The 24,448-nt window shown below is 33.5% G+C and overlaps 1 protein-coding gene across 1 annotated transcript in view; it reads right to left on the reverse strand.

Annotated features, from left to right (window-relative positions):
• Nucleotides 1–24,448, reverse strand: part of GlyT (Glycine transporter) — a 105,574-nt gene that overhangs the window by 79,976 nt on the left and 1,150 nt on the right. The window contains exon 2 of the mRNA XM_036375752.2: nt 14,160–14,977. The gene's annotated coding sequence lies outside the window, so the exon portion shown is untranslated. The remainder of the gene's footprint in view (nt 1–14,159; nt 14,978–24,448) is intronic.

The following is a 24,448-nucleotide window of genomic DNA, read 5'->3' on the forward strand; positions in this document are numbered from 1 at the left end:
TTGGATTGCGAAGGAGCCTTCTCAAATTTTCAGTAACCAGACTTTAAAGTGCATTGAAATATCGTTAGAACTCAGTGAAACCTTCTCAGACTGCCAGCAACCAGAGCTTAAAGTTCATTGAAATACATTGAGCGCTCATAGCACATCATGAATTCCATGGCTGGATCATTTATATACTCCAAATAAATCAGATATACCAGTAAAAAGTCTAGGTCTTAGACTCGACTTTCAGTTAACATTTAATTCCTGTATCTAAGAGTCCAACAGAATTCAAAGCTTCTGAAAACTTAAGAACACTTAAATGAAACGTGGAATGTTTTGTCTCCACTCATGAGAAGCGAGTTTGATGCGATTGATTAATTAATTAACAAAGATAGCACAATGTGACCCTTTATGGACAAGGAGAGCGAGGAGTTGTGCGTAGAAAGTTTCTTCATGGGCGGTAGTTAACAATCTCCTTCTAAAAAATTATTCCTGTTTCTAATGATATGATCCACAAGATTGATATTGTTAAGCTCTCGGACTCTCTTTCTATATTACGTTCAAAATTTGCTAAGAATACGACAGTACAAAAGTTTGAAACCTTATAGAGTTGATTAGGATACCAATGCATAATTGATTCTCATGTGGACTGCTTATCTGCTGCTGCCTTGAAAACTCAATTTTTACTCACCGAATTTTAATTTAAATAATCGAAAAACTTTGTTAATGTTATACCTTTAAAGCCACCCTGAATAGGCTCATATTACGCTGTTATATTTGAGTAATTGTAAAAAAAATATTATTAACTTTCCGTCGAAACAAGTTTCTTCGCTTCATAAGTTTTAAAAATTGTTCTCTTGATTAAAGTTCATGCGAGAATAATAAGCCGAAAAATTGTAAGCCGCATGATTTTTTGTTTTAGTTCGCTAAAAACGTAAAGGAATAACTTGGCTTACCGCCACATAACCGCTAAAGTGTGGCCACTACTGTTTGCAGTTCATATGTGGTTTTTAATTTTACTTTACTTTTAGTTTTGGTTTTTAATGCGGGCTTCAGTAATGGCTGCGAGTGGATCACAAAAAAGTTGTGGTGTGTGTGAAAAATAGAATTTTTCGTACATAAAATACGTAGCACTTAAAAATTGATATGTTGGCGTCAAATGAGAAGTTTAGAATGTGAATATTTTGGGGAACACATTAGCTCATAGCTCAAAACTAAGCCACAGCACAGTGATGGTTTTAAAAACCAGTTCCGAAAATCCGAATGTATTTCGAAGTTAAATTGGCTTCAGATAAGGTGAAGGCATTTCAATAGCATACACAGCAGAATTTAAGGTTTATGTTCACTATGAACTCTAAAAAGTTCCCAAATAATTTGAGGAATGCTACCGAGTTGACAGTTGGCATTGGCAGGATAAAAACGAGGTTATGTTTAGGTTACATAGACCCTGCTATATGTAAGATACGGTTGGTTTTTTACGTTGACACACCCGCATTTCGGTTAGCCCACTTGGACAGTTGAATAAATATTCTTTGTAACTAGCTGTGTCTTTCGAAGGTATGACATCGAAGATGTTTCAACCTCAGCCCAGTTACAGCCAAACAATTGAGGTGAGAGTGCTGAGATGTTTCTATCAAGCGTTCCTCTAGACAATTTTGACAACTGGCGGGCGACAAACAACACTAGCGATGCGGTAAGGTAAGCCGCGGAGTTTGTACTTATTCCCAGACTAAAGTTTTGTCCTTTGAGAGAAAATCGTTCTTTCGGGCAGTTTAAACGCGACTTTAACATCTTTTTTGGTTGCGAAATTCATCGTTATTAATAATTGGCTTACAGTTATAATTTACAACAACATCAAAAAAATAAATAAAAACTTACGCTAAATTTCCTGCCTAAAATTAGGTCTGCCAAGACCAAGTTTGCTATTTTCAAAATTTTATCACAAAATAAGAAGAAGAAGAAAAGCGTCGTAAGTAATTTCAGAAATTCGATTATTTCTTTACACTTTTTCACTGCTTTAATAATTTAGATAGGCAAGTTGAATGACAGTTTGCAGTCGCCTAAAAGGGCCCTTAAGGCAATGAATTCTTCGTGTTCTTTTTATTCGCCAGCAGTCATAGCAAACAGTGCTCTTATTTAATACTTATGTAACTGTGTGCAAGCGCATGGTGCTCGTTGCAGTTTTGTGGACATGTTTGTGCATGTGTGTGCGTGTGCATACACTCTCAACTGCCACCCTTTTGTGTGGCTGACTGCGCGTATGACCGCCAAAGCGTCAGTTTATTGTGTCTGTCGGTTATTGGGGATGATGCCTCGTGGCTGTACCGTTACGCGGCGGCAACTGCTGTTGCTGTTGCTGCATTCAAGGTCAATGTTATTTAGTATAGCATGCAAGTATATCGAGCATGCATACACACACACACACACGTTATGCACTCTCAAATATGTATGTATGTACGAGTATAAATATATACATATGCGCATCAGTGTTAGCACAGCCTAAGGGCAGAATGGCGCTTTGTTTGTTCCGAAAAAAGAAAACACACATATCCACACATACGTACACACTCGCAAAATGGCAGAACAAAGAAAACAACAAAAAATAAAAGGCAAATAAGAGAATGTAAAACATATGACAAAAGAATCGCAGGAAATTCTACGCTAAAGTAAACATGCCGCTCACATTCGATTCTAGATTTCACACTCCAGTTGAGCAAGCAGCGAAATGGTATTTTCACTTCGCAATGACGTTTTTCACTATAGAAAGTATGCCAAATATATGAGGAATGAGTGCAGCAATGAGCAGTTGGCGAGCTGTGTTGGGTATCTGCTAGTCATTGTACCACTTTTGTAAAAATATTTATATGTTATGATTTTTAGCGATTTTGAAAATTTTCACTCACTTTTTTCTTGCTAAATGTGTTTTGCTCGAAAAAATTTTATATGCTTGTAAGTTGGAAGATTATTTCTTTCAGCTTGTTTTATATTTTTCCCAAAAAATTCTTTTTAATAATTTTCTTGCTTAGTGTTACCTAACAACATAATAAGTGATGGTAGTGTTTTGAATATTATGTGTTTCTGGACTTTATATTTATTTGTTTTTGAATATGTATAAGCATAACGTATGTTTATCTACCAATATGGTAACCCTACTCAGAATGTTTATTAGAATTAACATTCAGGTTAAATAGCAATTTAAAATTAAAAATAACTATTGGAAATTTTTTACATTTAAGTATAAAAACAAGATAAAAGATAACTTCGGTTGCATCGAAGCTATAGTACCTATTAAAAATACAAAACATTCCTTACAAGAACTTTGTTCGGTCAGTTTGTATGGCAGCTATATGATATAGTTACTCGATCTGAACAATTTCTTTTGATAAGAAAAGGAAAAATTTCAAAATTTCAGATCGATATCTCAAACACTGAAGGAATACTTCGGGCGGTCAGGGCTAAATCGATTAAGCTTGTTACGTTGATTATTTATATATTAATTTTATAGAGTCTCCGAAGTTTTTCTTTAGAGTGTTACTAGTTTCATGGTCATTGATCAGTTAGTTTGTGTGTAAGCTATATGCTATCATTACTCGATCTTTGTATAATGCAACATTGCCTTAGGCAATTACTCATGAGAAATTTCAAGAAGATATCTAGTCAAATGAAAAGGTTTTCATTGATTCCGATTCTTAAGTTTGTGTGTCAGCTATATGCTATAGTGGTTCGATATTGATCGTTTCAACACATGATCAGATTCTTAATGAGAAAAGGACGATTGAAAAATTTCAGGTCGATATCTCAAAAACTGACAAAAATCTCAAAAATTGTATGGCAAACTTAATATACCTTAGAGTATATAGTAGGGAAGAGATATGTGGCAGCTTTGCTTAAAATTATATTTGTAGGCAAAACTCCCTTCACTTTTATTATATTTAATTTAAATATATAATATTTTCAATTTTTTTTTAACATTTTCCACTTTATTAATGTAAGTAACAATACCTTAAAAAAGATTGTTAAAGTTTTAACATTAATTTTAAATTTTAACTGAACGATAAACCCCTACCTCACTTACTTTGTTCTGCATTCGCTGGCGTTTGCCCATTTTGTGTATTCGTTTCTGCATTTCTTTGTTTAACTGCTTGTTTATTCATTCTCACTCATATTCATTTGTTTGCCGTTGAATATTTGCCTTTTCTTGTACAACTTTTCGCTGGCTCGATTTCGGTTGGTTACTCATACGCCATGTGGCACCATTGTGTATTTTGTGCATATGTTTGTGTGTGTGTTTTTATCATTTTAATAGTAATTTTACGATTGAAAAAGTCTGCATTCAAACGCGATAGCATTTAATTGCTATTATTTAATGAAAATTTTTAACTTTTCCGAAAAACCGCGATTATCTGCAGAACTTTATAATGATGCTTACAGCTCAACTCATTAGTGAGTGCAGTTGAGCTTTCTTAGAAATTGAAAATGTTTGCTTCAAAATGCGTAATATTTTTAAACAAACAAGATTTCTGTAGAAAAGAAATTGGAAGCAAATATAATTTCGTAGTTTTCTAAGTTTACTCAGACAAAAGTCCTCATTCTTTGCATAGAAAAAAGCAAATAATTCTAAAGAGGCGAAGATGTACTGAGGTCTCAGAAATTTGTTTCCCAAATCCAGAGAGTGAGAAAGAGTGAGAGAGAAAGCGTAGCTTTTTTACAATATTGGATATTTGATCTTGTCATATGTATCTAGGACCCATTAATCTGCAAATAACACTCTAGGCTGCTAGGATGGGGTTCCTGTTAGAACGAATTTTTTTATTCAAGAAAACTGTCAGTGAGATTACCTCTCCGTAAACACCCATAATCTATTCCGAGTCATCAAGCCAATCTACGGTCATTTCAGTTAGTGGTGGGTCTACGCTAATATACTTTTCTGTTTCAAAAATACCTCATTGTATTGACATTTATTTTCAAGATATGCCAGATCCAGCTATTTTCTTTTGCGAAGATGTATTCGTCAATAAGGCTCAGAGAGACACAAATTTACAGACAGACGATCGAATTAAAATATTTCGTTTATTTTCTGGGATGCTACCGATTTAAAGATATCTTCAGAAATCTCATTTGTCGAAAAAATACTCACTGTTCATATTGTGGTTACTTTTGTCACATCAGTTTTACTAAGAGAACTTTAATAGGGATTTTGGTCAAGGACATTTGAAGGCAGACACAAAAATGGGATACCTAGACTTTTTTTGCCCAAGAGGTAGGATGTAAGACAAGTGGCTTACTTCATGTCCCTTGATGTAACCGAAACATCTGATAGGGCTGATAATAGATATTTAAAATGACTAAAAGTTAATCTGTGGTCATGAACTCCGGGAATCATCGAATTTTTTATATGTTTAATATATCAGTATAGGCTAGTAGTGCTTTTTAAAACGAAATTATTCAGAACTCTCGTGGGCTTTCGGCCTTTTGAATTTGGTTGGATTTTCACTTCAAATGCAATATCTATGGCGGGAAAAGTCGTTTATACATTGAATTTTGTTCAAAAACTACATAAAATTTTCAATAATTTACAAAAATTTGGAATCTCTTTACAAAATGGAATCCGATGTTTATTTGTCTCTGATAGTAATTTTTTCTTTCAAAATGTTAAGTTTTCAAATTCTAGTCACAACATTATTTTCTACTACTTACACAATAATTAAGATATATCAATTAATGAATACGGAGGTCAACCTGGCGTTACCTTAGAAAATTTGCTTCTTTACTCTTATACCATACATAATTTTATATTTATCCATTCCCGAAGTTTTCTTCTTTAAATTACAAATATTGCGGGAAAAAATTATTTAACTTTAGTTTGTAATATTTTGCTTTATATATTTTATACTTCGCGCTTTGCCAGCGTCGATTTTTTTCTGCTTTTTTCATTATATTTATTTAATACCGAAAACGTACTTCTTTCGTTTACCGAAAATTTCGCGATTTTCACTTTAAGCTAAAATAAAAATAAATAAATAAGCGAAAACATTCTACCCACGTATATATGGTGAGATACAAAGAATATATATAAAAAGAAGTAAGGAAGACCTAAGTTCGGATGTAGCCAAGCATTTCACACTCTTGCAACTTCCCAGGATCAAAGCCAGGGAATTACCTTCAGGTATTGGCAAAGCATTTAACATATTGAGTTTATGCGGAAAGCGTCAAACCAGAAGATCGGAATTGATGATATAAGGGATATAAGATTAAGACCAAGGTATATACCAGTTCTATTCATGTTCCTAAATAGTTATGGTCCGATTTTGACAATTTTAGACCTGATATTGCATACCTTAAAGGCACTATTTGTACAAAGACTTATTTCAATGTATTAATTGGTAAGATGGAATTTAAAGTTGTGTTATATAGGTAGAAGGGGATTCCGATCCGATTTTGCACTTTAATTTGGGAATGTTAAAATAGTCTGATGTACTAAATTGAAATTTATCAAGTGGGTCCGGAGATAAAAATGTGGGCGATGCCACACCCATCTCCAATTTTGAAACTTGCTCCTATAAAGCAATCTTGTGCCATCCTTGATGAAAATATTAATGTCTCTGATGCATTTAGTTATTGTTTTATAGCACCTTTTGCAGTTTTTAACAAAACCGTTACAAGGGGAGTACGCGTGGTTATCATCCGATTTCATCTATGGTATTTTAATGCTGTCGCAAGAGGTGTGGAAATGCTATGCCCTGCGCAAATTTAGGTTATATAACTTGAATGGTTTGCGTGATATGTACAGTAAATCTATTTGGGGGCAGAGCCACGCCTACATTAAACAAATTTTCAAACCACAATTCGTTACACTAAATTAGAGTTTTGGCAAGCAACATTTGTATCATCACTGTTCTCTCCAACAATTCAGAATGCGAATATGAATATGAGTTTTAGTCTGCTAGTTTATATACCTCTCTTATTTTTAGGACGATTAATGAGAGGATTTTTGTCATTTAAGTTTCATAAAATTAACACCCAAAATTCAAATTGCCCCAAAAAATTATAATGTGTATTGGGCTCAAGGTCCGCAAATACGTGTATAGTATTTCCAACCACAATTTCGAATACCCAAAGGAAGGAGAATCATAACCATTCAACTTTCCTCATTGTTTGCAACTTTCTTTGCTTTCAACTTTCTCTTTTACAAGAAAAGTAATGACAAAAAAAGTTTAAAACAAATAATAACAATAGCAACAACATACTTTATGAACACACTTAAATCACGACAAACTCAAGGCGGCTGGGAAAATTGGTTGGCAAAAAATTTCGCATAAAAATCTGAATTGAGTGAAAATGCAAATTGCGAGAGCAAGAGAAGAGTGGGAGTCAAAGTAGGCAAAGTGAAGGGGAAACGGGCAATCGTAGGCCGATCATGCCACGCTTTCAGCTAGGAGTGCACATAAAAGCCTTTTGATGTTTTCTCAATTTATACAATTTCAATATTGTTGTTGTTGCGTTGCTTTTATTTGTTTCAGTTGCAAGTATTTTATGAGGCACATAAACATAATTTATTATAAGCATTTTTATGCGAGCTTTTTAACTTGTTATCAAAATAAAAAGCGGAACGCTTATAATCAATCATACTTGTATTTGAGTGTGTGTGTGTCTGACTAGGCCGTTAATCGACGCTTTGAGATCTGTGAGTGATTTTTTCGTTGCATAAAGAGTAAGGGGAAGGTGTTCTTATATTCTAAATTATTTAAAAGGGTACTTTACTTGATTATATTTAAGCATTACCCTCTCGAAATTGGGAGCTTTTAAAGAAAATATTGTAATTTGAAAATTAAAGCTAACCTAACTAATTACGGTCACAATACTCTGCATATTAGTAGATACAATAGTCATAGCATGTAGTATAGGCTGGGGTAATTTGATAATACAACTAATACAAACTGAACGATCGGAATCAAGTGCTTGTATGGAAAACTCTTTCATTTGACGAGGTATCTTGACGAAATTTGGCACAGAATATTATTTAAAGCAATAGTGCAAGCTCCTAAGCAATTTTATAGATCGGATGACTATAACATATAGCTGCCATATTAACTGAATGATCGGAGTAAAGTGCTTGCATAAAAAACCTTTTCATTTGACGAGGTATCTAGACGAAATTTGGCATGAGTTATTTTCTAAAGCATGAATATAATCTCCGAAAAAATTGTTTAGATCGGATCGCTATGTCACATAGCTATCATATAAACTGAACGATCGGAGTAAGGTGCCTGCATGGAAAACATTTTTATTTTTTATTGCAGATTCACGAAATTAGATCTTCGGTGCAACCGAAGTTAACGTTTTTTCTTGTTTTGATTAAAAATCTTACACATTGACAGATATATATGGTATTAAACTTGATGGAACATTGAAATTCCTTATATTAAGTATTTGGGCGCTAAGGGAAGTACCAAACCGATTTTATAAATTCTAGCCCCAGGGCACAATATTAACGAACACCGCTATTCTCTGGATTTCATTAAGATATCTTACAGATGGACCGATACATTCAGTAGGCAGCGAGGACCTCATATTCGGTACATGGTGGCTTGAAATGACCTTGAACCCTGAAGGCACTATTTTCGCAAAATTATATTCTAATATCTTCATTAATACTTGATCTATATATAGTAGAAAGAAATAATAAAAATTTAAATTGTATCCTATGAGAAATGAGTGTTGTTCAATTTCGCCTTAAGTATATGTTTCGCAATATCTAGTCATAAGCATTATAAACATTATTATATACAAGCAGTTTGAGACAATATTGGTTTAGTTAAGCTGATAAGCCTATATTGAAACGTTACTGAAAACTCTCTTAAGCTTTAAAGTTCTCAAATTTGAAAATTTGGATAAAAATCAATTCGAAATCCTCAAAATGCAATACAAGATATTTTCATTACATCTATTCACGACACCACCAGAAAATTAGTTTTTAGTCCAAATACATCTAAAAACAAGTAAGGAAGGGCTAAGTTCGGATGTAACCGAACATTTTATACTCTCGCAAAGTCAAATGGTATACTCGTTTGAGATTTCTTTGTGGATTGACTAATATTTTCGGTAGAAGGTCAACTATAGGCACTGGGGTCCACATATTTAGTACTTAGGGGTTTGAACAGTTTTCGTTCGATTTAGACAATTTTTGGCCGCAAGGTGGCATACTTTAATTGCATTATTCACGCAAAGTCTTACCCCGATATAATCATTGTTACCCGATTTGCATAGTGAAAGAATCAGATGTGTTACATGGGAAGTAAGCGTGGTTGTAGTCCGATTTCGCCCATTTTCGCACTATGACATAGAAACATGAAAAGAACGTTATGCACCGAGTTTGGTTGAAATCGGTTGAGCAGATCTCAAGATATGGGTTTTCACCTAAAAGTGGGCTGTGCCACGCCCACTGACTAATTTTGAACGCGGTTCCTATAAACCCAATTTATACCATCTTAGAGATAAAATTTAATGTCTCTGGCGTGTTTAGTGCTTGATTTATCGCGCTTTTAGTAGTTTTTAACAGTACCGTTATATGGGAAGTGGGCGGAGTTGCCACCCGATTTCAACTATTTTCACACCGTCAATAGAAGTGCTAAAAACATTTGGTTCTAGTGAATTTTGTTATTATAGCATTAGCGGTTTAGGAGATTTGCACATTAAACCTATTAGAAGCGGGACCACGCCCACTTTTTAAAAAAAAAGTTTTAACTGCAGATGCCCCTTCCTAATGTGATCCTGTGTACCAAATAACAGTCTTGTATCTTATTGCGGAGCTTAGTTATGGCAAGTTATTTGTTTTTGATTAATGGCGTTTTGTGGGCGTGGCAGTGGTCCGATTACGCCCATCTGCAATACCAACCGTCTCACGGTACCAAGAAACATGTCTACCAAGTTTCATAAAGATATCTCAATTTTTACTCAAGTTAGAGCTTGCACGGACGGACGGACGGACAGACAGTCACCCGGATTTCAACTCGTCTCTTCATCCTGATCATTTATATATATATAACCCTATATCTAACTCGATTAGTTTTAGGTGATACAAACAACCGTTAGGTGAACAAAACTATTATACTCTGTAGCAACAGGTTGCGAGAGTATAACAACTGACAATTCGAGATTTGGTAAAGGTCTCAAGCATTAAAATGCGGTCTCTGAAAAACAAATTCCTCGAAGAGTGTTACCAAATCTTGAATGAAGTTTCCTTTATAAGGACTACGATTTCCAAAAATGTAATTGGAATCTATAATTTCGTAATGGGAAGATCATTCCCAATAAGGGATCACCTGGGTTTAGCTGGTTGACGTTGAAAAGCAAGAAATGTAATAGATGAGTGAACACATAAAAACAAATTGTTCTCTCTCTCTATTGTTAATTTCATATCGAAAACTCTTACTTTTTGGGCATTGGGTATTCTCCTGTGGTCTCTTAAATAATTTTTGAGAATACCGCTGAGATTAGAGCCTCCCGCCGAATATTACATTCTTTTCCATTTAGATTACAAATACTCGACAAATGTAAGCGTCTTTTCCATCTCTTTCGCGTCATTGAGAAGAACAAAGTATTCAAAGTATGACAGAAATAGCCAGTAGATAATAGTTTGTGAGCTTAAAACTCGAGTTTCAAATCCATTAATTCGAAGTATGGTTACCAGAACCACAAACCACTAGAACGCGTAGGACAGTATACAAGGTCGAAAAAATACTTGCTAGTCGTATATAGTACATACCTACATAATTTTTAAATTCTTCGCTCTCCCTATGTGCTCCTTATATATATACTTCTAAACCTAAAACAATTACGGGAAGCCGAAATTTCAATTAACAGCTTAAAATCTTATAAATTTATTTGTAAAGTATAGAAGGATATTCATGTATGTATGCATATATACGTATGTATGTAGTATGTGTGGGTGAGCAATACATTTGAGAGGTGATATTGAATAAGCGAACAAATTGAAGTTAACCAGAGTACAATGGAATAACCGCAGCCGCAAGCTGATAAGTAAAACAACAATGCACCCACACACACACACACGCACACAGAGTCCGACATGCATAAAACATACACCAGAGGCATGAAGTCACAAAATTCTAATGCAAATCTACGACTAATTATAGTAGCAAAGACAAACAAAAGCTACAATAAAAACAACAAAAACGACAACTGTAATGAATTTCAGCCATAATAATCAATAATGCAGCTAAAGGTGGGTATGTATGGTTTTATTGGCATATTGTAAGCTAACTAACAACAATAACAACAACTCTATTACGCATACAATTTGACATTAGAGGGTGACAGAAACAAGAAAAGGAGGCGCTGCTTTCTGATTGAATAGATAATCTCCTTATTTTTAGATAGCATCGGTAAGCAAGCATGGTTCCATCAAATTGTTGGTTTGTAGAGAAGGTGTTCGGTTAAGTCCTCCTGGTGTAGCCTATGCATCACAAGAACAATTATGCCTTTTTTCTATCGTTGAGCCTGGTTACTAGAGAATGGTCAAACCAGTTTGTGGCACGCTATCTAAACGTTTCACTCAAAGCTTAAGCTTACTGCTATGATTTGTACTATTGTTATATTACTTAATATGCTCACACTCCGGCACTACCGTTTAAAAGCATAACTCAATGAATTTTAGAGCGCCTCCCTCTCCTGTCATCCGAGTAGCTTGGCTATGGTACTTGGTTCCAGGAAAAATAATGATGTCATAAAATTTGCTTTCTATCCAAGAGCGTGTCATTCCAGTGCTACTGTTCTTGGAAGCGATTTAATTAATAAACAAAAGGCCAACTGATGAAGATTGAGATGTGAATAAATATTTTTGTACAAAAACAACTACTACAACATATACATATACATAGGTATAAATATGTATTTGTGACTGCTTATTTAGTTATTATCTATTTTATTTGTTTCATTCATAAGTACCTTAGGCAGGTTTGTAAGCGTGTGTGTGTGTGTGTGTACTGGCCAGGTGCGTATTGTTCGCATACTGCCAGTCATGCTGTCCGTTATTCCGACAGACAGCCTGCCATTCAAAGTTAAAGTTCAACATGATTTTACAATTCAAAGTCGACTGCCGCCCCATGAGGTGGGAGGGTTAAGGTGCTGTGGTTATTGGCAGTATTTGGCATTTATGTGGCTGCCTTCGCTGAACCGATTGGAACTGTTCGGGTTACATATGTTTGCATAATATTTTCATTATGATAGAGGCATACACATGCCCGCGTGTATCAAAAACAATTACAAATAAATTTACTCTGAGTACTCCAATGAACTGTATGAAAATTCAGGAGAAATTTTATTAGGTCAGTTAAAAATAATGTTTCTCTCGAAACACTTAAATAATTATTGGCACTGAATAAAGGTATTTTTTTACAACGTACAAATAGGATGAAATTTATAATTTGTTGCTTTCAAAGTAACAATATATTCGATATTTTTTTAATTGCTTATAATTTTTAGAATTTACATTGATCATTGGCAATATTGGCTATTTGACATAAATCAACTTTTAAATGAATAATCTGGCATATATTATATATAATATTATCTGCAATAATTACTAACAAAAACATTTATTTTCTTTTAGAATATAGTATAATTGCCAGCTGCCTAAACGGGACCTAAAAATTGTAGAAAACTTAAAAATTCTTGCGAAATAATTGCTGAGTAGTGCATTCTGTAGAGGACGACTGTCTGCGAACATTGCAGCCGAATCGAATCCGTAGCTTTTAACCGCATGCTGAACCGGGTGTTTTTGAGATTTTAAAAAATTGATAAACGGCTATACCGCCGAGTTTCGATTATCGTTTTTGGTAGAGAAATCATGCACTGAAAACAAAAAAAACTGGATGATTTATGCGGCGACTCTACTCTTTCATTGGCGGCTGTCAAAAACTGTGGCTTTCACCTCCAAAACAGCTCTGAAAAAAGCGAGCTGTCCCATCGACCGGAAGCGCTTTGGTCACGGTTTTCTGAGAAAAGCAAAATGGTCCTCAATTTTTTTTATATCTTCAAAGTTTAACTTTTCAAGACTATATCTATAAGGGGAGGAATCATATCTTCCAAATATTGACAAACTTGAACTAGAGTGTAGTCATGTCGAACATATATGCATAACAATAATTGTATTCATGTGATGGGATCAAACTCCCTGATTGGCATCCCTAGTCCCAGACCTAAACTCGATGCAGCATCCTTGAGCTAATTTTTAAAGAATAGATTTTTTTCATATTTTGATAGAGAGAGTTTATACCTTTAGAAATGACACACTAAAATTCCAAATCGGTATCTCTAATAACTTTTGAGTTACAGCCATTTCAAGTGCAGCCGCCCAGTTCAATCAGCTTGATCAGTTTTTTTTAACACGTTTTTCTCGAAACATCGTAAATTGATCGCATCATCATTATTTTCTGCCTGACAAAAATCGATTTGGCTGGCCAAAACCATGACAGGGGGAACCAATTTTTTAGCGCCGTCGGAGTACTCGTATAGCTCAAAAAATTTTAAATTTGTTTTCCAAAATTTCAGTGTATATTCTTAAAACTTGTAAATGAAAATTTCAAAGCAATCAATAAAGTAGCTTTTTTAAATACCCGAAAACCGACGTATTTTTAGGATGTCACAAAAAGAAAAACTTTTTTAAAAGAAGACGCTTCGAAGACCACCAATGAACCATGAGCGCAAGCCCTTATAGCGTGGCAAAATATTTTGCACACGTCCTTTGCACTCAAGGACATTTATCGAATTTATAGCTGCCATACAAACTGAACGCTCGGAATTAACACCTTGTATGGAAAACCGTTTTATTTGACGAGATATTTAGCATGGATTATTTTCCAAAGCAACGGTACAATCTCCGAAGAAATTGTTCAGATTCTATTTGTGAAGAGTGTTATTTATAGCTTCGGTGCAACGCAAGTTAACGTTTCTTCTTATTGCTTATTTTTCATAACCTTGTACTCAATCAGTTATGTTGCAAGCAAACTGGTTTAATTTCCTCGGGTCTTGTTACGGCAAATTAGCAAGAAAATGCAATTAAATCCAAAAAAAAGTTGATGTTATGTGTACAGCGTATTTTCATAAAAAATAATATCAAAACATATCAAAAAAAGAGTAGCTGTCAAAAAGCTTACCTTATCAGGAATTCTTAGTTTCAATTGCGTGGCGTGTCCTTAGAAATATCCTTACAAATACACAACGGAGGCGTCAAGCTCGCACCCAGTGAGTTCACTTGAATTCCTTGAAATTTATTTGACCTTTCTTTGTTGAGCAGTTAACAGCATTGTGTTTCTGTGTGTTGGTATGTGCCTGTCACAACTAGTCACAGTTAGTTAGTGTAAACTGCTCGCAGCAGTCCTTTACTTGGCATTACTTTAGTTTGCTTTTAATTAAAATTATTTTATTTTTCTTGAAAAAAAAACAATTTTCGGTTTCCTCCAAAAGTTATTTGTTGACACGAAAGAGGTGTGTGTGCATGTGTTAGTGAGTTGTTGCACACAGTTGACCTTTTGACATTAACTTGTACGCTGATTTGATTATTTTATTTCACTTTCACTTCTCATTCTGCGTATTTGTTTTTGTTTTTTATTTTCAGTTTTCTTATTACAAGCTGCTCAACTTTGTTTCTTTTGCATTTGATTGTTATTTATACGCTTGTGTTGCTGACAATTTGCAGACTGTTTGCGATACATTTAATTTGTTTTTGTTTTTGCTAAGCAAGCGTTATGAAATGTTATATTTTTATTACACAATTTTGTTGATTAAATGGTTTTATATTTTAAACGTCAATTTTATTGTTGCAATTTTCTTTATTGTTTCCAATATAAAGTGGACAAATTTACAATACCTTGCATCTTGCAAGCTTATCGCATATCTCAAACAACATCGTGAATATTTCTACATAAATTCGTTCAAAATTATAAATTTATAAACTTTTGTCGCTTTTAATTGCCTGTGGAAACAAAAAAAAATATTAATATTAAATAACTGTTTGTAATATATTTTAACAGTAATATTTTATTTATAAAAATATTTATGTTTTTTGAGTTCTGAGCATATTTCTTTTATTTAAATACATTTTTTTATTTTTTGTGGGTTTTCCAATACTTAATATATTTATTTATTTGCATAACATTTTTTTCTAATTCTTTAGATATTACTTGTATTTTTATTTTAAATTTTACAGACTTTTAAATTGATAACAGGGGTCTTTTTTCGGAGTCTTCTCACGGTAAAATTCTAATTTAATATAATTTTCTAAAACACTTTAACCTTCTAACAACTTTCCGAATCTGCATTTGAATTAAAAGGTTAAACAAGTTTGACTTTAACAACTCCAATACATAATCCGACATTTTATTTCGTTCAGACTTTGATTTGAAGTATTATTTGTATTAAGGCTTGAAATAATCTTTTATAATGGTAAATAAAGATTAAAAATATTTTTCAATACAAAATGTTTTAATTCATAACCTCATTATATATTTCGCTTAGATTTTGATTTGTAGCATATCATTTAAAAAAAAACTACTTAATACAGTAGATGTATCATAAAATAAAAATTCAGTCGAAATCTAACGAGTTCTTTATTTTGAATGTCTTAGCGATTTTTATATTAGAAATATACTCAGAAGTTTTGCAGGGTCAGCAACGCATGTGACCACTAACAGAAAAAAAATGTTGGGCAGTAAATCTATGACTCTTCGAGCGGTTGTCATAAATACAACGTTTACATTCACGGTGGAGGAGTGAACTATTCATCTCGGCCAAAAAACGGAAATAAATCACGAACATTTTATTGCGATTATTTTTTAAAATTTCGACGTGGATTAACTCAGCAAGCAACAGTGCATCGATGAACTTAATTCATTCATTTCGCGATGATGCTTCATCAAGGACTAGTATTTACCGACGGTATGAATTCCTCGGTGTCGTAGACCACTACAAAACAATTTTTGTGAAGGTCATCCAAAATCAGTTGTTTTTCCGGAAACTATTAATGCTGTGCGCAAACTGATATTGCAAGATCGTCATGTAACCTATCGTCAGATTGAGACAACTACAGGTATTAGTGAGACCAGCATGTATTCAATATTGCATGAACTTTTGACTGTACAAAAAACTTGTTCACCTTGGCTCCCACACAATTTGTCAATCGCTCAAAAAAGGCAAATGTGATGAGATGAATCCAACAAAATTTGTTCGCCATAGTACTTCTAAGAAAATGGTGTTCTTTTTTTGGAAAAACTGGATATGTCGAAACCATACCAATAGAAACAACGCAGAATAGTAAATTTTGAGTGGTACACAACCACTTGTTTGCAAGTTGTCTTTCAAGAAGTAAGGAAAACCAACCGCCGAAGACGGATCACTCTTCAAGTGTATGTTTTTTTGCACTCAACTCATCGACTGATGAGTCATCCACCGTATACTATTGATTTAGCACCGAATGAATTCTTTTCATTCCCGTATGTAAAAACTAAACTAAGAGGTCAACGTTTTTCAACATCTGAAGAGGCGATTGATGCGTTCAGAACACATGTTTTGGATATACCACAATAAGAGTGGCAAAAATGCTGTGAAAATTGGTATAAACGTATGCAAGACTGTATATATCTTAATGGTCAATATAGAGACATTGAGAAGATCGGAAGTATAATATAAATTTAACCGACTAGTTCATAGTAACTATATTAACACGAATGGTAAATTGTCGCGGCAGATTACTGAAAGCTTTTCTCTATCCTTCTACCAAATTAATCTAGTATACCAATATTATTAATGCCCCGGCAAATATTGTAACGACCAAAGAGTACAGTTTTCGATATAATTCCTTAGAGAGTTTGATCTAAATTTCTAAAGACACCTGACAAATTCTTTAATATCTCGACTTAAATCTGAACTGTTTGTGAATCAATAATTCATTCGTAATTATTCGACAAATATCTTGCTCAAATACTATTTCTAGCAAGATTATTTAAATTAATTATATTTCTATTTATATTTATTTCTCACGTTGCCTAAAATAGATTCAAGCAAATAATACAACAGCTGTGTACCATTTAACCAAACGGCTCAAAAAGCCTTAAGCAATGAGCAAAAATTGCTCTAAAATTCCGGAGAGTCTTTTTATAGCAGAAATAAACTAACATTTAAATCGAGAAACTAAACAGGAAGGAAACCCGCAAAAAATACATGTGAAAACAAGAAGAATTTTAGAATTCGCTATTTCTATAGTGAATTGGCCGAAGCAGTGCTAAACCCCATAAATAGCAGAAATACTCAGCATTCTCGGGCTGTCCAATTCGAGCTACCCAACTCATCTCCACCTCTCAGGCAAGCAGGAAGTGCTTTCAGCGACTTTCAAAACAGCGCAAACTGCAAATAATTATGCAAAGTAGGACCTGCAAAAAAATAGTAAACAAGAGAAAAAAGTGGAAGAGAATAGTGAAGCGAATTCTAAAAAACATTGTGCAACCACCCACTGGCTTTATTATTATTTCGTTATCCATCGCATGCCAAACAAAACGGATATAACTGTTAACAATGTATAAACCAACAAAAGGAAGAGAAATGACGCACACTAGGAGCTCTACGTAACAATTTGATTTATCTGGGAGTAAATTTAAAAAATCACAAAAGTAAATTTGAAAAGTATAAAACGAGGATTTTCATCAAAGATAACGGCAAATATTGATCTAATCTAATTTGTATGCACTTACACCTAAATGTAGACAGCATGCCCCTAAATGTAGGCAACACTTTTCATAAAAACACGGAGAAATATCGATTATTAGTCAAACCTTTCATAGTAAGAAAACAAAATTTTAAAATATTGGAGCTAACGCGATTTTAACGATCAATTCTTACATCCATATTTATGATGCATTCACAGTGAAAGATCAAAGTTCGTAAACTCGAAGTATTTGTCTAGGAGTCAAAGGTGTCGAGATGAAACTGCGATATCGAACATCGTTTATTAAAAATACCTTTGATATCCTCTTCAAATTATTTTTGCCCATAGCGCACAGCACATTGTACATCGAAACAGTTTTTTATGAGCATTCGGCTACCACCTTCGTGGTGCCAATAGCAGCCACAACAAAATTGTATTTATACCACTGATTGCTTTTGTTACCTAACAGCCAGTTTTTACTGTTATGCCTTCGATTTCACCTTATTTTGCTACTTTTTAATTTGTATTTTATTCACCGTCGCACGCTCTTCTCTCATCGTCGTGCACAATTCATTATTTTTCTCGACAATATTGTCGCTTGACTGTGTTTGTAATGCCTTGCAAGTGACGCTTCCATTTTTGCGCTTTCAATTTACTTTCTACTGCTTCATGAACTTGTTTTGCCTACTTGTTCTTTTTTTTTTTGATTTTATTTTTATTTTTGCTCAGTCACGTACAGTTGTTGAATTATGTATGTAGCAGTTGTGTGTGGACTGGTGTGCCTCTGTGGATACCAGTGAAAATTTTTTGACTTCTCTTCGTGGTGCTGGTAGATTGGACTTTGCGCTTGTTTGTTTGATTGTCTAGAATAGCAGATTAAAGGGGTCGAAGATATATGAAAACAGAGTGTCATAAACGATGAATTCCACAATATATGAAATAAATCCCAACAAGCTGCGCCGTTTGCCATTCCAAGTGGAATTCTTCTGAGAAATATGTATATCTTCCAAAAATCTTTTTAAAAGCTTTTAAAATTGAAACCCGTTTACTAATTAATAATCCATTAGTTTAAAAAATTTAATTAAACAGATGGCAACCGTCCTAAAATATATGTTAAGCTGTATTCCACTTTAATTTGATATATTATATTTATTTATTTCATTAATTTTATTCTATTAAAATTTCTCAACAGATGGCAACGCTTATCAAACATTTCTTTAACTATACGCCTACCTAAAAATCCTTAATTTGGTTTCAATATTGTAAAAACTCCAATTTATATTTCTTAACCTCTGGCAACTTTTATCAAGACTTTTTTTTATTACTTCGAAATTTTTTTCCTTTCGCAACAATGGACAACTTTAGGCCAATGTCTTTACATTACCCCACAGAAAGTAGTCTAGCGGTGTTAAATCACAAGATCTTTGAGGTCAATTCACAGGTCCAAAACGTGAAATTAGGCGGTCACCAAACGTGTCTTTCAATAAATCGATTGTGGAACGAGCTGCGCCGTCTTCTTCGAACCATAGCTGGACATCATGCTTGTTCAGTTCAGGAATGAAAAAGTTAGTAATCCTGTCTCTATACCGATCACCATTGACTGTAACATTCTGGCCATCATCGGTTTTAAAGAAGTACGGACCCATGATTCTACCAGCCCATAAAGCGCACCAAACAGTCAGTTTTTCTGGATGTAACAGTGTTTCGACATACACTTGAGGATTAGCTTCACTCCAAATGCGGAAGTTTTGCTTGTTGACGTGGCCATTCAACCAGAAGTACGCTTCATTGCTAAACAAAATTCGCCTATGATAATCGGGAACAACGGCAATCTCTTTTTGGCCCAGTTTTGCACTATTTGCAAGCATTGTTCAGGCGTGAGTCTATTCATGATGAATCGCCAAGCCAAACTGAGAACAAATCACTTGACAGCTGTTAAATCGGTCGCCATCTTGAACAGTAATGCCAACTTAAAGTTCTACACCTCGAAAAAAAAAACACCCGTTAGTAATATTATGCTAACACTTCTATATTACGGTGTGCAAAAAGACAAGATCGGATCGACATACTTCCCATATAACACAATTTAAGATTCCATCTGATTCCTTCACTTTTTAAATATCCGAACATAAAGTAAATAAAAAAGGTATATAAAAAATATTACTTTGAAATCGAGCGTTGCTGCAACCATAAACGGAATTTCAAAGTGAAAAAGAATGCCGAATGGCGTAGCAGCGAGTTGTTACGGAAAATAACACAAAGCGTGCCGCCAGACATTGAGAAAACGGCCCTTAATATTGTCGGAATGAAACCAAAAATTGTTAAGCCTCCAGATGCCCAATATGTGGACCCTAGTGTCAATGGCTGCTTTTTATCGGTCAATCTGTGATATACATATATTTTTGAAATTCGGGGAGAATATTTTTCTGATAACAGATTGATCAATATTTCCTTTAGCCCCCCATATAACATAAACAAAGATTTCCGAATTTCTGGTTGACTTTACATATACCGAATATGTATCGGTTAAGGGTTTAATGAAGCTCATAGAACATCTTTTTCTAACAACAATATATCATTTGAACCCACGACCATCACGCATGCTACACACACAACTATAGCTACAATGTGATATATATACATATTCACGGCACTTTGTTGCAATTTAAAATTTTATATCAATAGCTGCGCTCAATTTCAAGTAACAACCACTTTTTTCATACATTATTAAAGTCGAGGTCTTCTACTAACCATTTTAGCTCTACTTTTGCCTTTGCCTTTGCCTCTACGCCTTTAACAACATCATGCTCTTGTTAAAGCACACACACCCACTATCTATCTCTCTTTCCCTCTCTCTTTCTCTGTCTGTCTGTCTTTATATCCCTTTAAAGACAACCTTCACGTTCGCATACTACAAAAGCCACCTCAACAACTTTAAAACTATTTCAACTGCAACCCACATATTGGGAGGGAAGTCTGAAAGCCTCAACACCAACACTGGCAATTCACAGGTTGAACAAATATAAGTATACCAGAGTTGTTTTTATCGTTTTTATAGTTAAAAGTTATCCACCACCATCAGCTCGTTAGTTGTGACGCCAAAGCGACAGTCGTCTTCTCCGCCATCTTTTATCAACATAACAACTTTGTAGCAGCAGCTACCTACATTACAAAAACAACAATAATGACAGAAGAAGAAAGCTTGCAATTTGTAGAATTGTGATTTTTCAATAAGAGCTTAATATGTAGACAGCTTGTGTTACAAAGTGCTCGCACGCAACGAGCAACCAACACGCGACTACAAACTATCTGACGCGTCAATTTGTAGTACGTACATTCATTAATACATATGTATGTACTTGTACATACATACATACTGAGAAATGAATAGGTGACTAACATGAAGAGTTAATAGGGTCAACAAGTTCGAGGAAGAAAGTAAATGTTCGATAAGAAAATAAAATATGTGGAACGATCAACAATGTGAGGCTGATTATTTTGAAGTAGAGAATCATAACTAAGAAATTAGTCGGGATTAAATCCGTTTTTTTGCGACACTATTAGAGGTTATCAAGATACATATCTTGCACTAATTGTAGCCCTCCTTTATAAAGCTCATTGAATCTCTCCAGTTACTCTGCTCAGACACGTGTGTCCGCTCTCCGCTTTTCTTCTATTGTGTTCTCCAAAATCTTCTTTTCCTTCCTCTACTTCAAAGTTTTACCCTATAAAAGATGTCATTGGATCATCCTCAACAGATTGGCTTCTTGTATTCGCAAATTTTATTATTTTAACTATCTCAATCTTCCATTGTTTTAACAAACATGTCTAATTCCTAGCCTACAAGTACGTAGATGTATATCTATAAAACTGGTCACTGTAGCATCGTCCATACATTTCAAGAACTTCATCTCTCTACAGAACTCAAAGAGCTCGTTGTTCCCCATATACTGCATCGGCGTCACGTCACAAAATTTATCATAATCACCAGTCTTCGGATTATATCCCAAGCAATAAAGGCAATCACCAAAGTGAGCTCAGAAACAACGAGATTGTTTTATTGCCTGACAGTACTTCCAATTTAGATAAGTTATGGTCTGAGAGAAGAGATTCTCGAGTTCGTTTTCTATCTATAAAATCTAAATATAAGTTATACGCGTTTTCTGGAAGGGTCAACTATAGTAGCATGTAAACCCTTCTACCTATACTACTGCAGCTCTTATTCTCAATAATGGCTTAATCAACAGTAAACCAACAATGGAGTTCAATATGCGTCTACTTGCATAGTCACACCGAGCCGAAACAATAAAAACAGACACTGTTAACGGTATCAGCGAAGCAGTACACCACTAACCCACATACTATCAGTTTGTCAGCTCTTTAACTGTTTTAATTGCCTGCTCCTTGTCCAATATTTTTTATATTATATGCCTGTAAAGTTTTCTGCAATTAAGTAGCGTAAGTTCCACGCTCTTTTCACATTTTCACAAATCACTCTTTCTCAATATCTCCGTCTCTCAATCTCGCTACTGTTCTCAGCGCCATTGCTCCCTTATTGTTTGCTTTATTGCAACTCTTCGGCGCTTTATTATCAGTTGGGGCCTTGCAACAAATTTCCACAATGGAAAGTAGTAAAGAAATAAAACAACAACAATAACAATAATAACAAGAAGTAATAAGAGCAGCGTCAGATAACAAAGTCTGCAATTGACAGCGGTAACTTATGATTGGCGCAGATTTGCCACTCGCCAAACAGTTCGCATACTTTGGCATGCCACTGTGTGGGTTTCGATGTGCGCGTGTATGTGAGTGTATCTTAAAGTGGACACTCGAGAAAAATGTGTGTATGGTGACATCGGCCAAGGAATGCAAAGGAGTAAGAGCGAGCGTTGGGATTCGTGAGTGTCGCGGAATGAGCGTGGGAATATTTGTGTTCATGCATGTGTGTGCGTGTTTGTGTACATTTGGATGTATTAAGGCGGTGTGGGGCCGTGATAACTAATAAGCATTTAATGAGCGTTTAACTCTTGAAATCCGTCACAGTTGGGTTGGTCGTTAACAAAAAACGGTTTGATTTAGTGATGTTCTCATTTTTAACTGTAAAAGACGAATATGTGTAAAATGAGGTTATGTACATAACGGAAAATATATGTGTACATATACATGTGTATATATATATGTATACTTTTATTTTTATAATTTGTTGCTTGACATCATGGAAAATTTTCCTTAAGTTTGTTTTTTGTTTTTGGGTATAAATATATAATAAAATAATTTTTAAATATTCTGTATAAACATTTTATTTTAAGCTATTAAATATTACTATTGGTTTAAAAATAAAGGTATTAAAAAAATGTAAAAAAAATTTATCTTATTATGGTAAATGTTAAACGTTTTAAAATAATAATTTGTTTATTCGAATTTAATATATTTGATTTTATATGGCTTACGAAATATTTTATTCAATTTAAATATTATAAGTTGCTTTTTATTTTAAAATTTGAAAATTCTTACAAGTACAAGAAATCAACTTGAAATATATACATATGTAATATATAAATATTATATTTATATAATATATTTTTTAACTTTCCTAATTATTAATTATATTTTAAAGAATACAAAAAACTTCATCTAAATTTTAATTTTAGATATAATAATTTATAATTAATATACGTATATAGTTTTGTTAATTATTTCATGATAATATAAATAAAATAATTTAAAATTTCAATATAAAAATTTAGTACAATTTCCAAAACAAAAATAGAACAAATAACAATGGCAATTTAAATTGTTTAGTATTTCATCATATTTATTATGTATTTTACTTATTAGATTACAAATTTATAAAATAAACTCGGCCCAGTTCGAATTTAAATTAATAACTTGAATAAAATAAAATCAGAAAATATTTATTTTTTGGTTCTAAATCATAATAGAGAAATAGAGGTATATTATTAATAATATTTGGTTTGATTAAAATTAACATAAATTTTAAAATTTGAAACCATGTTCAAGTATTAGTACTATAATTAATAAAATCAAAATAAATTTTGAAACCAAGTATAAATAAAAATAAAAATTTTTTAAAATTATAATTAATAATAATATTTTAAGTTAATTAATCCAAAATAAGTTATAAAAAAATGTGTAGCAAAAAAAAAACAATTTCGACTCATAATCAGAACAGCTTTTATTTAAAATCGATAAAAAGTAAATTAAGCGGTTTCTTTGTATTAAAATAATTTAACAAAATTTCACATCAAAATAATTTTTGAATTTTAATAGCAAGTGAAGATATATGTATTAATATATTATTTTTAATACATCATTATTAAATTTTAAACCCTTCTTTATAGATTATTTTAGATAAAATAAATTTAAAAAGCAAACATAAAATAATAAAGAAACGGCATAATTTTTCATACTCAAAATCATATACTTTTTTGATAAGTTGTTTTTCTTCAATTATGGTTTTAAATCGTTTGATAATAAAGAATTTTCAAAAACATATAGAGAATAAATTTTTAAATCCAAATTTAAATAAAACTCGGTTGCAACGAAGCTAAATACTCTTCACAAATACAAAAGGTTCCTTACAAAAACTTGATTCCCATCGTTCAGTTTGGATGGCAGCTATATGCTATAGTTATCTGATCTGATTTGGCGGTTTCGACAAATGAGCAGCTTCTTGGTGAGAAAACGATCTTCAGATTGATATCTCAAAAACAGAGGGACTAGTTC

Source organism: Bactrocera oleae, chromosome 4 (assembly GCF_042242935.1).
Source record: "Bactrocera oleae isolate idBacOlea1 chromosome 4, idBacOlea1, whole genome shotgun sequence".
NCBI classification, from domain to species: Eukaryota; Metazoa; Arthropoda; class Insecta; order Diptera; family Tephritidae; genus Bactrocera; species Bactrocera oleae.